This window comes from Pteronotus mesoamericanus, unplaced genomic scaffold (assembly GCF_021234165.1).
Source record: "Pteronotus mesoamericanus isolate MK-2021 breed Mesoamerican mustached bat unplaced genomic scaffold, CSHL_Meso_final contig_64, whole genome shotgun sequence".
NCBI classification, from domain to species: Eukaryota; Metazoa; Chordata; class Mammalia; order Chiroptera; family Mormoopidae; genus Pteronotus; species Pteronotus mesoamericanus.
The window spans coordinates 4073673-4089624 of record NW_026555224.1 but is presented as its reverse complement, the minus strand read 5'-3'; the positions used below and the strand labels follow the sequence as shown (position 1 = coordinate 4089624).

At 41.8% G+C, this 15952-nt stretch overlaps 2 pseudogenes; both read left to right on the top strand.

Annotated features, from left to right (window-relative positions):
- The first annotated feature begins 1393 nt into the window (after positions 1-1393).
- On the top strand, positions 1394-9579 carry LOC129076777 (SKI8 subunit of superkiller complex protein-like; annotated as a pseudogene).
- A 4084-nt stretch (positions 9580-13663) lies between these two features.
- LOC129076776 (protein FAM118B-like) lies at positions 13664-14623 on the top strand (annotated as a pseudogene).
- Positions 14624-15952: the final 1329 nt, after the last annotated feature.

The window sequence follows — 15952 nt, the reverse complement described above, 5'->3', positions numbered from 1 at the left end:
AACTCACTCTCCCACTCAGGTGTCTTTGGCTTTTCCATCCATATGCTGGGATGTCTCATCAACTGGACCTTGCAGTTGACCTCCCTTAGGGAAGCAAACCTTCCCCTTGGCTCCATGTCCTCCCCTTTCCCATTCTACTCGCACCTCTGCACGTCATCTTGGTTTCTATTCACTGTCAGCTCCATGACCTTGGGTCTATCATGGACCTCATACCAACTGGATCATCTCTGTGGTTTTGCCCAAGTAGAGAGGGATGAAGATGAGACACAAACGTCAGGAGAAAGAGAGGCAGAGATATTTCTCGTAGAATAGTGGAAGCTTTAACTCTTCCTACTGTTGATGGCAATTTTCTAGGAAAAGGAGGACATGAAATCTTAGAAACTGGCCATGAGGATATGGAAGAGGGAGCTAACCAAGGATACTTAAAAGGCTGGCCTAGGAGGGTGGCCCTGGAGAGGGTGGAGGGCTTGCATGTAGAGTTTCAGCAGTCCACACTGTGGTGTGATTTTCTCCACCTGTCTCCACCTTCCTGGGGATGGGAAGGAGGACACACAGGGGCAGGCAGGCTTTTTTTTTTTTATCCAGCCCTGTGTTACTCTGCCACATGTTATAGTTAGTTATTTACTTGTCTCTCTACCTGACTAATCTGTTGGAGACATTAGGATCCAATCTTATTGATTCTTAGATCCCTAGAGCCAGGCACAGAGCCTTGTCCCTGGGAAGGTGTTTAAAGGAACTCAGTGTTTGATGAACATTTCCTTTCAGTTCTAAACCCTGATGGCTTTATCTTTGTCCAGTGTATTTCAGCCTTTTAAATCCTGGGTGCCTCTTTCATGAATCATCCTCCATGACCTCCCAAATTCTCACTTTAAAAAGATTTAGTTTTTTAAAACCATCTATATTAATAAACATTAGTTTATTTAGCCATTTACAATGTCAAGCATTCAATAAAACAATAAATCACAACCTGAAGTAATAGTAACATACCCTCTCCCCGCCCTCCCCCCCAGCATTTATTTCCTGGTTTACCCAGTTGGATGGGGTTTTTGTCAGCCTATTGCAATGCTATTTTGTTCAAGTTTCATTAGGGATTTGTGATCCCCTGAAAATAGCTGTGGGTTTCCTTCCCTTCCTCCAGGAGGCAGCATGCAGTAATGGTTAAAACCAGAGGTTTTGCAATCAGTTTCTGGGCTCAAATCCTGGCCCGGCCACTTTAGTAAGTAGTATTCTAGCTGTATGACCTGGAGCAAGTTACTTAACCTCAGTTTCCCCATCTCTAAAATGGGAGAGAATAATAAACACCCATCTCACAGGGTTGCCATAAGGTCTTGTACAAAGAGCCTAGAATGTTAATTGGCACGTGATAAGTCTAGGTGGTGGAACAATCACCCAGATGTCCGATGCTCTGACAGTCCAGTGCCTTATCCATAGAAACCCCCAGCCCCGCTGTTGGGAGGGAGGAGTTGCGCTCCCCGTCGTTTCCAAAGGTAGCCGCATTTTTGAGCAGCCCTGCCTGCTGCTCGCTGGTTCTGTAAGTATTGATTAGCGTCGTAGGAGCGGGATAGGGGTACTGTTCTAGAAACACTCACTTTGATTCCTCCCGGGTCCTGCTAGGAAACTAATTGGGAGTTGATTCTGATGAATGAGTGTGCTGCGGCCGCCTGCGGCGCTGACCTCGCCGGCAGATGTCTGGAGCAGGAGAAAGGCTCCGTGGCGGCTTCGGAGGGGCCCATCAATAATAAATGGGCTGCAGCCCCCGCAGAGGGAAGCATTGCTGCTGCAGGTATGAATTATGGATGCCGTTTAGGGCAATGCGGATCTATCTTAAAGGTTCCGCTTAGTTTATGTGTTACTAAAAGCCGGCAATTTGCTTGTGTTCCACCTATAATTTGTGTTGCGTTAAGGGACCCTTGTTTCCCTAACGGATGGGCGGTTGTACGCAGGCGCATACATCCAGCGCATTCTGGCTGGAGGGCAAGACTCGCCTGGCCAGATAGGAGCCAGCCGGGCCAGGTGTGGTTGTCCTCAGCCCATCGCAGTGCCTCAGACCCCCAGCGGCACGTGAAGCCTCAGCTCGTTCCCAAGGTCCTGGGAAGGAGCTGCACTAAATCCCCGCCTTTTTGTGAACAGCCCATCAAATGCTGTGGATGTTTGTCTGGCCAGATGCCTAAGAAAAAGCGTATGGAGCGAAAGTCTGGACAGAAGGGCACAGTTTTGAAAGAGAAGCAGTAGGTGACATGGTTAAGAGCCCAGATCCTGGAGCCAGACTGCCTGAGTTTGAGTTCTGGCTTTGCCATTTCCAAGCGGTGTGACCTTTTCTGAATTACCAAGCCTTTCTCTGCCTCAGTTTCCTCCTCCTTAAAATGACAGTAATGGTATTGCCCAATAACATGCTGAAACCAGAGCAAGCTCATAAAAGCCAGGTGTTGAATTATTAGGAAATTTGTGAGCTGGTTGTTAAAAATGGTCATTTTTTTAAAATTAAATTTTATAAATGTGTTAAGTTGTAATAAAACCAAAGGTAATAGATACTCAAAACTCATTAATTCCTAATTATTTTACTATTATTTATCTCTAGAGGCTGTTTATGTCCTTTGTACCTGCATGGTGGCAGTGATACAACACTGTGCCACAGTGCATCTCTTCCCAACTCTGCATTCATGACACCACATTGTGGCTTGAAATTGGCTATGGTGACAGTATTTACACCAGGAACATTGGCAAATACTGCAAATCAACACTTTCCCCCAAGAGCCGGTTGATAAACCTTTAAGAGCATACTATTAATATTGACCTAATAAAGTTTGGAAGACTGAGGAGTTAATATGTTTATAAATTGCTTAGAACAGGGCCCAACACCTAGTAAGTGCCATGTAAAAATTTGTGATTAGTTTGCATAGGTCTTTGCAAGTTCTTCTAGCACAGATCAAATGGCTACTGTGTTTGGGTGGAGCCCTGAGGACCCACAGACTTTCTTTCTTCCTTCCCAGACCTCATGACCCAACAGCCTAAGGAAAGACCTACTGACTCTCCCCTAGGGGTGAGGACACACTCAAATTTTGGAGAAAAATTAGGCTTAGGTTTGCATATTCTCCTCAGCTTTTCAAAATACTTTCCTTCAGCAAGGGCAAAGATTCTAGTAGGCTGAGTCAGGTGAGGGGTGGAATGCTAGTCTTATTACCTACTAAGTTGAGCAAATTATTTCACTTCTTCAGCCCTTTACTGGCTCAGTGCTAAGAAGGTAATTACAGCTTCCTCATGTGTTTGGGTTGCAAAGGTACGAAAATAAAAGAACCAGCAGAGTATCTGGAATCTGTTTGCCTGGGTTCAAATCCTACCTGTAGTGTTTGCTGGCCCCGAGACCTTGGGAAAAAACTTTAATTACTATAAGCCTGCTTTTCTTATCTGCAAAACTGGGGTAATAGTTCTACTTTTTAGTTGTTGTGAGATGAAATGCAATAAGCCCCTTGCTTAAGGGGCTTAGCACATTATCTGTGTATGATAGGTGCTTATAAATATTGACAGTGACCATAGCTGCTGCCTGGAAATGATGCCTCTCACCACCCCTGATAAGCCTGGTGGGTTTAGGCCAACATGGATGATTGGCTGGAGGAGTCTCCTCTTCTTCATTTTACAGTTATCTTCTCCTATATCTACTCTTAGCTGATGACTTACCATACTGAGGAAAAGAATGTAGCAAAACAGTGGGCCCCTGGTCAAACCTACCCCTCTCCCCCGACCCCAAACCTTCCAGAGCTTGTGTGAGAATTAAATGAGATAACACAGGTGTGACAGAACACTTCATCAGGAATTCAATATAGCAGATTAGTCTGGTGGAGAATGGATTGTGTCCTGTTTTCTGGGCTGGAAGTTCATCAGAAGAGGATGGGGTGTTCTTTTTCTTCTCTTGCCCAGAAGGATCAGTGTGTCTTTGTGACCTTAAAATTTGAGTTTGTATTTGCTTTGGGAGCAAGAGTTAACAAACTTTTCCTTAGGCTGCTGGGTCTCAGGAGCCTGGGAATGAAGGAAGGAAGGAGGGAAGGAAGGAAGGAAGGAAGGAAGGAAGGAAGGAAGGAAGGAAGGAAGGAAGGAAGGAAGAAAGAAAGAAAGAAAGAAAGAAAGAAAGAAAGAAAGAAAGAAAGAAAGAAAGAAAAAGAAAGAAAGAAAGAAAGGAAGGAAGGATGTGGGTTCTCAGGGAGTTCTGCTCAAAAGCAATGCCTGGGAGGTTGTCTCTGAAGAGCAGGCCTTCTGGGCAGGGGCCTAGGGAGTCGTGGGGAGGATACTCTGAGGCCAGGCTCTGGGGTGGGGTGCAGTGGTGCCCCTTCTGCCAGGAAGTGGAGCACATGGGACCACTAGATGCTCAGGGAGGGGCCAATCACTGATGGGACTCAGGGCTTTCAGGACCCAAGAAAGAAAAGGGGGTCTTGAAAAATGATGGTTGGAAGGGCCTAATCAATGACTGCTAACTCAGCTCCTGTTTTCTTGGAGGGTGGAGTGGGGCTTGAACTGGATTATGTTTGACTCAAACAATTAAACATTTTATTTTCACCTCTCAATTTGAGAGAAATTGATATGTGTGACTTGTGTAAAGTGTGTGGCTAATAACAGGTGCTCAATAAATGGTTATTCCCTCTCCTCTTCTGTTTAGACTTTATTGCTTTTAATATGAGTCCCACAGCAGTATGAAGGTTGAGACTCAGGGGTCCAGGGCCAGGTAAGTCCGAGTTTAAATCCTTTATTCACCACTTACTGAACAATGTGAACCTTAGGTAGATTACTTAATCTCCATACACTTCAGTTATACCAGCTATAGAATGAGCTTCAACCATACGTACAACTAAGTAAATGGTGGCTATTATTACTGTATGCTCTGTGAGTCAAGTGGGACAAAATAAATTCCATTAAATGAAGGAAGAAACAGAGGCACAGAGAAGCCAAATGTCTCCTTGGAGGTCAGGAAGGACTCAGGAATCCAACACTCAGGACTCTTGCTATCTAAGCCAGGAGGGAACATTTTGTTCCCAGGACCTCTCAGAGCCAGGATTCCAACAACCCAAGTGTTCTGTGTTCCAATAAACTTTACAAAGTTATAAATATAATCTGAGAAATGTGCCAAATCGGGGCTTTTGTCTAAGCAGACAACTTCGATTGGCCTTGGCTCCTGTGCCCGATTGCCCTGTTCCATAGATGCATTGTTTTAGTTCACTCTGTGGTTTGTACTAGAATCTTCCAGAACCACTTTAAGTTTTAAGAGGAGAGGAGAGTAGGATGCCAACCTCTGGCATAAATCAGACCATGAAAAGTCCCAGTGTAATCTGACCAGAGTTGCCAATGAATCTGATGGGGCTGTTGTTTTTAAAATTTAAGTGGTATGTGTACTTATTTAGCTATTTTTAGAGTCAGTTTTCTGATTATAAAAGCCTTATGTGGCAATTCTGAAAAAATTTGGAAGTCAAAGATTTCATATATTTCTTGAAGATAAGCAGTTTAGTTAAAAACCCAATTCCCAAAGTCCCATTGGATATTGAAAACAACACTTTATAGAATTTATACCTTCTCCAATTAATTAACTAGTAAATCAATTAACAAAAAAAAATCTTTATTGAGTGCTTTTTTGTATGTGTGCTAAGGCTAGTGGTGGGAATGTGGGTGAGATCAGAAAATGAAAAGCTTTAAACTAATAAAGGTCATACAGTCCCAGAGGGAGACCAATCTAATGACAACTCAACTAGTGATCAAAGTTTTGTTCCTTAGGGATGGCAGGAGTTAGAACAGAGAATAAATGTAGTATGAACAGAGAGACAAATGATCCCCAAGGTGACAAGAAATACTTGCTGAAAAACTCCAGTGGGGAAATGTCCTGTTTCATAGACCACAAGTGAAGGAAAGATAACTTTATCACTTCATCTAACAATCCATCCATCCACCCATCTATTCATCTGTCTACCCATCCACCCAATCATCCATCCATCCATCTACCCATCCAGTTAAAATTTTTCATTGTACTTAAACAGTCTTTCTGAGGAATAATTGAAATTCAATAAATCACATATATGTAAAGTATGCAATTTGATAAGTTTGACCTATGTAAACACAAATGAAACCATCACCACAGTTGAGAAAATGATCATGTTCATCACCCTCAGAAGTTTCCTGTGTCCCATGTAGGTATTCCCGCCCACATTCATAGGCAGCCACTGATCTGCCTTCTGTCAATATACATTAGTTTGCATTTCCTGCACTTTTATAAAAATGAAATAATACAGTATGCACTTATTTTTGGTCTGGTTTATTTCATTCTGCATAATTATTTTGAAGTTTATTCGTGTCATAGCTTGTATCAACATTTCATTCTTTCTTGTTGCAGTGTCTATTGTATGGACACCACTCAGTTTCATTTACCCATTGGTGAATATTTGGGATGTCTTCAGTTTGAGAACTATTAAAAATAAAGCTGCTGTGAACATTTATGTACATACTTTTGTACAGATGTATGCTTTTATATATTGAATTATAATAAAAATTATATATTCTTGGGTAAATCCCTGGGAGTATGAATGGAATGGTTAGTTTGTATGGTAGGTACATTTTTAACTTTTTAAGGAACTGGCAAACTGTTTTCCAAAGTAATTGTACAATTTTACATTTCTCCCAGCAGTATATGAGAGTTCTGTTTTCTCCACATCCTCACTAATACTCTGCATGGCTAATCTTTTAGGTTTTAACCATTCAGATACATAGGTAAAGGAGTGAACATAGATGAAATAAAATAAATAACATAGAAGAAAAACAGTTGGTGAGATGCTCACATCTCTGAGTCTCTTTGTCTGTCTCAAGCTCCACATTTTTAGATGTTTTAGGAAAAGCTTGATCTTTGTCCTAGTCTGACTCCTCATTCCCACGCCTCTGCCACATCCTTCAAATTCTGTGGATCTCCCTGCCTGGCTCAGATGCTGTCTGTTCTCCACACTAGATGGTTTTCACCCCTGCTATTCCTCAAATCAGAATGCTCCCAACAATTCATTTGTACTACTCCCACCCCGCTGTTCAGTGGTTGAATGTTGCAGGGTAAACTCGCCTTACTGTGTGTGTTGGTTAGGTTTGTTACCAGTGGATCTCACCCTGCTTCAATGGACCCTTAATGCCTCCTGGTTATCTTTTTATTGTTTTTAAGCTATGAGAAGTTGTCTATTTAAATACACATAGCTGTTTCTGCTTTTTCCTGTTGTTTCCTGTCCTTTCTCAGCAGATAGTCTCATCATATATTTTATTGATAAAACTATACTATGTTAGCCCCTGAGATGAATTATCTAAATTATTAAAATAACTCCTATGAAGTTGGTGCTAGTATTACCCTATTTTTCCATATAAAGCAAGTGTAGCTGAGAGAGCTGGAATTTGAATCCATGTTAGTCTGATACTCAAGTTTAATAAGCTCTTACTCATTTTAACGAAAAAAATAGTTTAGATTTTTTAGTGCACCTACTTCTTATCTCTGCTTAACCAGTAGATGCCAAGAAGCTTCTACACAACCCCAACACATCATTGAGTTGGTTTCTCCGATGACCTGGAGGACTTGTTGCTGGCTGCTCCTTCCATTTGACCCTGTTTGGCATCTCAGGCTGCTGGCTCTCTTATCCTCTTTGGAACTCTTCCCAGGCTTTGAGGTTCTGCACACTCCCGGCTTTCCAGCAACTACTCAAGCTCCTCACTGATTTTCTGTCCTCATTCCTGCCCTTAACTGTCAGCATTTTCTAATGTTCTGTCTTGACTGTCCTTGCAAGGCCACACATTCTCCCTGGATTACCTCATATACTCTTGTAGCTCTTATGCCATCTCTCCATGAATGAGTTCTCTTTTAATGTTTAGTTGCTTTACCTTTTATTTGATGCTTCTGGTCTGTTTTCCCCCACCACTTGACTGTTCTGTGGATATTTCATAAGGAGCTTGACTAAACTCAATCTCATTTTTCCTGCAATGTCCCCATTCACTACATAGCCTAGCAGTTTAACCATTCAACTAGTCTGGAATTTAGTTACCAAATTCTGTTGATTTACCCAAGATATCACTAATAATTATTTCTGTAGACAAAGCCCTGTCCCAGCTCAGTTTCTTATTACCTGTTGATTGGACTACTGTAATAATTTACTAAAAGTCCCTCTGCCTTCAGTATTTCCATTGTTACCCTTACCCACAAAACTAGACCTATTTATGATATTTTACAGTTTGAATTCTTCTCAATGTATAGTTAATAGATACCAGATTTATTGGTATCTAGCATCCCATGATCTCATATTTCCCAAAGTTTATGTAATTATTATTAAAAGTAATACATACTTGGTGATTATAAAATTTCTTACGAAATTTCTTCTTTAATTGTTTTATATAATGGATTACAGTGATAGGTATTTGATGTTAAGCTATCCTTGTATTCCTAATGTAGGTGTACAAGTATTATCCTTTGACGAACTCATGGACTTAATTTTCTGCCAATTTACTTAAAACTGTGTATCTGTATTATAATTGAATCTGTACATTGCTTTCATTTTTATGTTTTAAAAAATCAGACTTAAATAATAAGGTGACTCTGGTTTCATAAAAGTGCATGTTTAAGACATGCGTCCAGGCTGTGTGACAGGGCAGTGAGGTGAGCTGTCTAGCCTTTAGTCCTTCATCCTTGGCTTAAGAAATGGCCAACCAGTACAGTTCTCTTCAAACAAGAGGAAGCCCATGATGATGCCATTTGGTCACTGGCCTTGAAGACAAACAAGAAAGGAAACTCTGAGGCAGGGGTCACGGGGGCCCTGGAAGACCTGGTGTAGGTCTAGAAATGACATGATGAGAAGCTGGACCTGCAGTGGAGTCTGGAGGGACGTCAGCCACACCCTGTCCATTGCTGCATCCAGTTCTCTTGACACTCACATTTGTCTCTGGGACTTGGAAAATGACAAACAGATCAAGTCTATAAATGCAGGACCTGTGGAGGCCTGGACTTTAGCCTTTTCTCCTGATTCCCAATATCTCGCCACAGGAACTCACATGGGGAAAGTGAATATTTTGGGTGTGGAAAGTGGGAAAAAGGAATATTCTTTGGACACAAGAGGAAAATTCATTCTTAGTATTGCATATAGTCCTGATGGGAAGTATCTGGCCAGTGGAGCCATAGATGGAATCATCAATATTTTTGTTACTGCAACTCAAAAAATGCTGCATATGCTGGAATGCCATGCTATACCCATTCGCTCCTTGACCTTCTCCCCAAATTCTCAGCTCCTCATCACTGCCTCAGATGATGGCTACATCAAAACCTATAATGTACAACATGCTAACTTAGCTGGCAAGCTGAGTAGCCACATGTTCTGGGTTCTGAACATGGCATTTTGTTCTGATGACACTCACTTTGTTTCCAGTTCATCTGACAAAAATATAAACATCTAGGATGTGGGGATGAGGACTTATGTTCACACCTTCTTCAATCACCAGGATCAAGTCTGGGGAGTAAAATATAATGGAAATGGCTCAAAAATTGTGTCTGTCAGAGATGATCAGGAAATTCACATCTGTGATTGTCCAATTTAAACATCAAAGTCTTCCACGCTAATGCTGCAGAAAGAATGTATACAGATCGAACATAACATTTCTTATCTTTGTAGCTTGCTTCAAAAAAAATGCAGTGTTTATTATGGAAGAAATATAAATTTTGTAGATACAATATAAACATTTTCATTGTTTTATTGGAAATGCTGTTCATAACATGTTCTTAGTGCAAACACCAGATTCTTGAACATGTTCCTTTTCTCTGCACCATTTTCCTGGCACACAGTGAGTGGAGTAGGCATTGTTACATGAAAGCTGGTGTCTACCTCCAATGGAGATTTTAGAAATACAGGCTCACCCTGGGGTTCCAGGGCATTAAGTTGCACAGAAGCTGTGATGGGGAAGATGGCATTTTTCAGAGCAGGATCCTGAAGGAAACATTGGTCTGTCTGGGGATATCCTGCAGTCCTTCCTATCTTGGCATACTTCTATTTGATGTACTCATAATGGTCCATGCCACACTCTTTGTTTTACCCTACTAATTTCAGAGAAGTCTGTAACTCACTGGTGGAAATGGCCGCCTTAACAATGTGTAGGATCCTGCCTGCACCTACTGTTGACTGCTCCCCTGTGCATTATCCCCATGCACCTGTGCCCAACACTGGACTGTATAAGAACAGACAGTGTAAGTAGCTGACACTTGAGCTTTCTCTTTTTATTGATCATAACTTCACATGCCTATAAGTGAGGCCCTGTGCCCCTGCTTCTTTCCCCTGCCTCCTTGCCTTGTTCATCTGCCTGTAACCACACAGGCCTTGCCAGCTTCTCAGCTTGGAATGGTCCTCCCTCAGACTGTGTTCAGGGAGCTTCTCAGGGATGAGGCTGCCCCACTCCTTGCCACCCTTTCCCATTACTCTTGTTCTTCATAGCAGTTGTCACTACCTGCTGTTTGCATCTATCCTCCAAATGAAATTCTATGAGTGGACACTTCATTCCATTATATCAAGAAGCTGGCACTTAATGCTGTCCATTTGATGTCCAGAAAATAAAACACCAAAGTCCTTTGTCTCTCTCTCTCTCAAAAAAAAAGTACATGTTCACGATAGAGGTGGGAAAGATGTGAGGCTCAGGGGGATGTCTGGTGGCTGTGTGGAGGTTCCCTGTTCCTCCTCGTGGGGGCCTGCAGGCTACCTGGGCTTCTGCCCTGCATCCCCAGCCCAGAAACAGGGCTTTCCATACAAGATGTTACATTGTCCCACCTAATCGCCATCAGTTTCTGGGACCCAAAACTATATACACTTGGTCAGCTCTCCAGGGCCCGTGGACTTTTCCTTAAACAACTACCCCATAAACCACACAACTGATTTTAAATACCAGATAACTATAAATAAAAGATCCCCCCACCCCATACACTTCTGGTCATAAGAAACATCAATCTCTTAAGCTCAGATTCAGTAAAAAGTAAAAACAAAAAAAGAATCCATAGCTATAGATCTATGTTAGCCTTTCTTATGGTTTTAATAACCTTTGTTCAAACACCAATAATGAAAGCATAAACCCTTCCCAGGCAGAGAGAACCTTCTCTTTCGTTTCAAAATCCAATTTCTTCCTGGTGGGATTTTTCTCTACTAATTCTAAAGATACCTGCCTTTTTTTCTTTTAAATATTTCTGACTTAGAAAACTGGGAGGTAGAGTACCTGCTGGCAGATAGACCACACAGAACCATTTCTTTATTCTTTCAGCCTTTCATTTGTGCACTTAAAACAGTAAGAACAACATAAACCATTATGGAGCGCCCGCTGTATCCCTTGTACTTAGCACAGGATACACTCTTGGTGCTCAATATAATCTTTGGCAGGGAATAAGCCAAGTCATGTTTTCTACTTTTGGTGTAGTCACAGTTCTGTGTGTTTGCTCATCAACAACTGAGTGGCCATGGACATTTCACCTGTGCTCTGTTTCCCCTTCTGAGAAATTAATAACAGCACTGGCCATAGAGTTGTTATGAGAATTTAATGAAATAACACATGTAGAGCTTTTGGAAAGATCTCATGCACAGTAAGTATAATGCTCAATAATCATTATCAGTGATGACGATAGTGATGGTGATCATGACAGTGATGCCAAATTCATGCTCTTCCGTGGAAACCTTGAGAAAGGAACCACCGAGTTGATGTTGAATTAGGTCTGAAAGGATTCATTAACAAATAAGTGATATTGGAGGGGCAATACTGGACTGGGTGGTCAGGGGAAGGCTGCTTTGAGGAGGGGATGTTTGAGCTGATACTTGAACAGCAAAAAGAAAAGTCCTTAGGGGAGATCTTGGAGAAGAGCCCCCAAGCAGAGGAGACAGAGGTACAGTGGCCTTGAGGAGGAATCAAGTCTGGTTTGCTTGAGAAACATCAGGGAAGCCAGTGTGGCTGGAGCAGACTGTGCAGGAAGAAAAGTGGGAGGAGAGGAGGTAAGATCATACAAGGTTCTCTAAGTCATGGCAAGGAGTTTGGATTTTATTTGGAGGTGTTGCAGGGTCTTAAGAAAGGGTGTGACATGATCTGATTTTAAAAGGGTCACTCTATGGAACATAGTACAGTTTCCTTAAGAAATTAAAAATAGGACTACCATATGATTCAGCAATTCCACTTCTGAGTATTAAGCTAAAGAAGATGAAATCACTATCCTGAAAAGGTATCTGTACCCCGTATTCACTGCAGCATTATTTCCAAGACATGGAAATCACCTAAATGTTCACTGATGCGTGAATGGATAAAGAAAATGTGATATATATACAGTGGAACATTATTCAGCCATAAAAGAAAAAAATCCTATCATTTGTGACAATATGGATAGACCTTGAGAACATTATGCTAAGTGAAATAACTATGATCTCACTTATATGTAGAATCTTTAAAACACACACACACACTCATAGAAACAGAGATTAGTGGTTGTCAGAGGTGAAGAGTAGGAGTGTGGGTGAAATGGGTGAAGGGGGTCAAAAGGCATAAACTTCCAGTTATAAGATAAATAAGTCCTGGGGATGTAATGTACAACATAAGCACCAGTTAACAATGCTATATTGAATATTTGAAAGTTGCTAAGAGAGTAGATTCTAAAAATTCTCTTTGCAAGCAAAAATATTTGGAACTATGTGTGTTGATAGATGTTAACTAAACTTATTGTGGTAATCATTTCACAATATGTACATGTATCAAATCATTATATCATATACCTAAAGCTAATGCATGTTGTATGTCGATTGTATCTCAATATAATTAAGTAAAAAGTCACTCTGACTACTGTGTGGAGAATGAACTGTAGAAACAAGACTGGAACTGTGAACAGAATGTGCCTGGCCAAGAGGGTATTTCAAGGGAATGAAGGGGCACAGTCAAATGTCTTAATTTGGAAATGAACATTGTTTTAGAGAACAGAAAAATTTCAGGGTAGCAGGAACCTACTATGCTTGGAGGAAGATGGGTTTACAAATGTAACTTGGTCCCAGATTTTGAAGAAATGGACATTCCAAAGTGTTTGGACTTTATCATGGACCAGCAAAATACAAGCGAAAAGCTGAGAAACCAGCTGAAGTATGACATAGCAGCTCACAGGTTATCAACAGCCAGAAGCCAGTACCACTCTTTGGGTTGGGGGGACATGGGGAAGAAGTGGCATTACTAGAGTCCAGAAGCTGGGGCTGTCCAGTAGGAAGTAGATCCATGGTGGGAGGGTACTAGCTGAGCTCAAGTCCCAGGAGAGAGGCAGAGCTGCCAGAGTCACTGCCCAAGGCAGAGAACCTGAGAGAGAAATGCTGTGACTTCTCTCTGTCCTTCCCTGGATCCCCACCAATGCTTCCCATTGGCTAGACCTGACCAGAAGTCAGGTGGCAAGGGACTGAGGAGCACAGCGTGTAGGCGAAGGGCAAGGACAGTCTGTGGGTGAACAGGACATGGCCGCCCACAGACCAGCTACGTGTCCAGGGAGACTGCAGTAGCAGCTGTGTGAGGAGGAGCAGGCCACTGAAATTACCACAGAATTCTAAAAGATCCAGGATGAGAATGTGAACTTGGGCAAAGGCAGCAGAGATGGAGACAAGGGGTCAGAGCACTGGGAGCATTTGGAAACTCGATGGCTTTTACAGATCCAGACACCATTTTTGGATTCTTCTGTGATAACACATCCTGTACCAGAAAAAAAAATGCTGTTTCCAGACCTAACAAGTAAGCCTGGGGAACCTGTGCTGGTTATTGGAACAGGTGTTAGTGCTATGGTTACACCTCAGGTTCCAGCCATGAGATTCTGGAGGGAGGTAACTCAGGCCTTACTGAATGCTGCCATTGATTCTGCATTCCTAACTCGTGTAGACTGTGACTGTTTTCACAGATGTCTCTGTGAAGATGAGAATCCTCTTCATGTTGTCCAGGGCCTTTTTCAGAAATTTTTAACTCATATTGGTACTGTCAAAACCTTAAAATTCAAGGACTGTATATATATGCAGAATTCCATGGCTTTATATCAAAGACAGAAGACTCTGGAAAAGAACTACTTCAGTCAGTTCTCCACCTGATGGAAAATGAAGCCCTGGTATTGACCTAAAGTCTCAACAGTCTCCTGGAACTGAATGCAGCAGATCAGAGAAAAATAACTTGAATCCCTTGACGTTACTAATGAGGAAAAGGTCCTAGAGTGGGCAGAAGAGAGGTGGAAGCTGAGCATCTTATGTACCATGAGGTCTACACCAACTGTAGTGGCATGCCTTTCATCCAGCTAGGTATCAGGATGTGCTCAGGAACACTCAAATTATGAGAGAGATTCAGAGACTTTATGCAAACAAGTCATTTATTTTCCTGAGTTGTGGCTGGACTGGAAGACACCATTTTCCAAGCCCTTTTTCTGGAGGCCATGAAGCATAAATCTGACTTATAATATTTTGTGCTGGCTTGAAAGGGAGATGCAGATGAGTTCAAGAAACTTTGAGAAAGCATGCTGGACAAAGGGATTTACCTTGTTCCTTATGGAGATGAGTATGCTGATCTTCCAGAATATTTCAAGCAACTGAACTATGAGATGTTCAGGAAGGGTAGATAAGACTACAATGTATGAAAGCACTATAGAAGACTATAGAAGTCACCGCCATTAGACCAAACACTGTCCACCGTGGACAGTATTTACTTCATGCCAGCTGGTTCTTGGTCTTTTTTTATTTGTTTGTTTTTAGTTGTTCGTTTCTTGGTCTTATGTCGCCTGTTCCAGTTCAAGAATACCCAAGTGTCAATGTGACCCAGATGCAGCTCCCCAGCCCACACCAGGCTGGACAAACTGCTTGTGTTCATGCAACAGATCAGTGTCATAGCCACAGAGTGAGGCTGCTGCTCTGACTGAAGGACTGGGGTGTAGATGCAATGGACTTACCATGGCCCTTGGTGTAGTTTTGTTCTCCATACTTGGTTTTTCAATCAAGCTTAATGGCTTTTTAAAAACAAGACTTAAAGCTCTAGTTCTCCAGATCTTTTACAGTGTACAGTATTTTACATACCTAAGTTGTATTAAAACCTTGTTCATTAAAAAAAAAGAACATGCCTAAGTCTAGGTGACCACTTGAATGTAGGGAGTGAAGGGACGAGGAGGGAGGATGTCAGGGGCTTCTATTCTGGGCAACCGTGCAGAACCCAGGCAGGGATGGGGAGGAGGGATAGAGAAGAACTCCATTTCAACATGTTGAGTTTGATGTCCTTGCAGGTCACCTACATGGAGACTTGTGTGCACTCTCAGAGCAACTGTTTCATTCCCTGTTTAAGGACGATGAGTAATAATGGGTAGTGTTTATTGATGTTTACTATGTGCCAGGCAGGGCTCTAACCTCTTTACGTGTAATAACTAGTTTAATCTCATAATGCCATTACAAAGTGGGTAATATTGTTATCACCAATTTGAGATGAGGAAACTGAGGCATAGAAAGACAATGCCTGCTTCAGCTCACCTAGCCTGTAAGCGCTGTGATGTAAATCCAGGCAGCTTTGCTCACCTGCCTCAACCTTCTAGTGCTGTTGTAAGGATTAACTGAGGTGATGTAACACAGAGTTTGAAATAAAGCAATTGTATCATGGTTTAATGTTATTGTCAGAAATATGTTAGCTTTTGTGAGAAATGTTGGCCCACATGACCTTTACTATAATATCAACCTGTCCTGAGAGAGAGAGTTGAAATAACAGAGTATGTGAAGTATGATAGACTTGAATTTAAATATAGTCTCTTATCTTGACATATTGGTGACCTGGAGCAAATGAACTTCAAGTCTCTGAGCCTTGGTTTATTCATTTGTAAAATGGGTATAATAACACCTCACCTGCATTGCACAAGTAGGTGGTCAGTAGCTGATAGGTCTCCTTTTCTGGTGAATCTCTTGATACAATAACA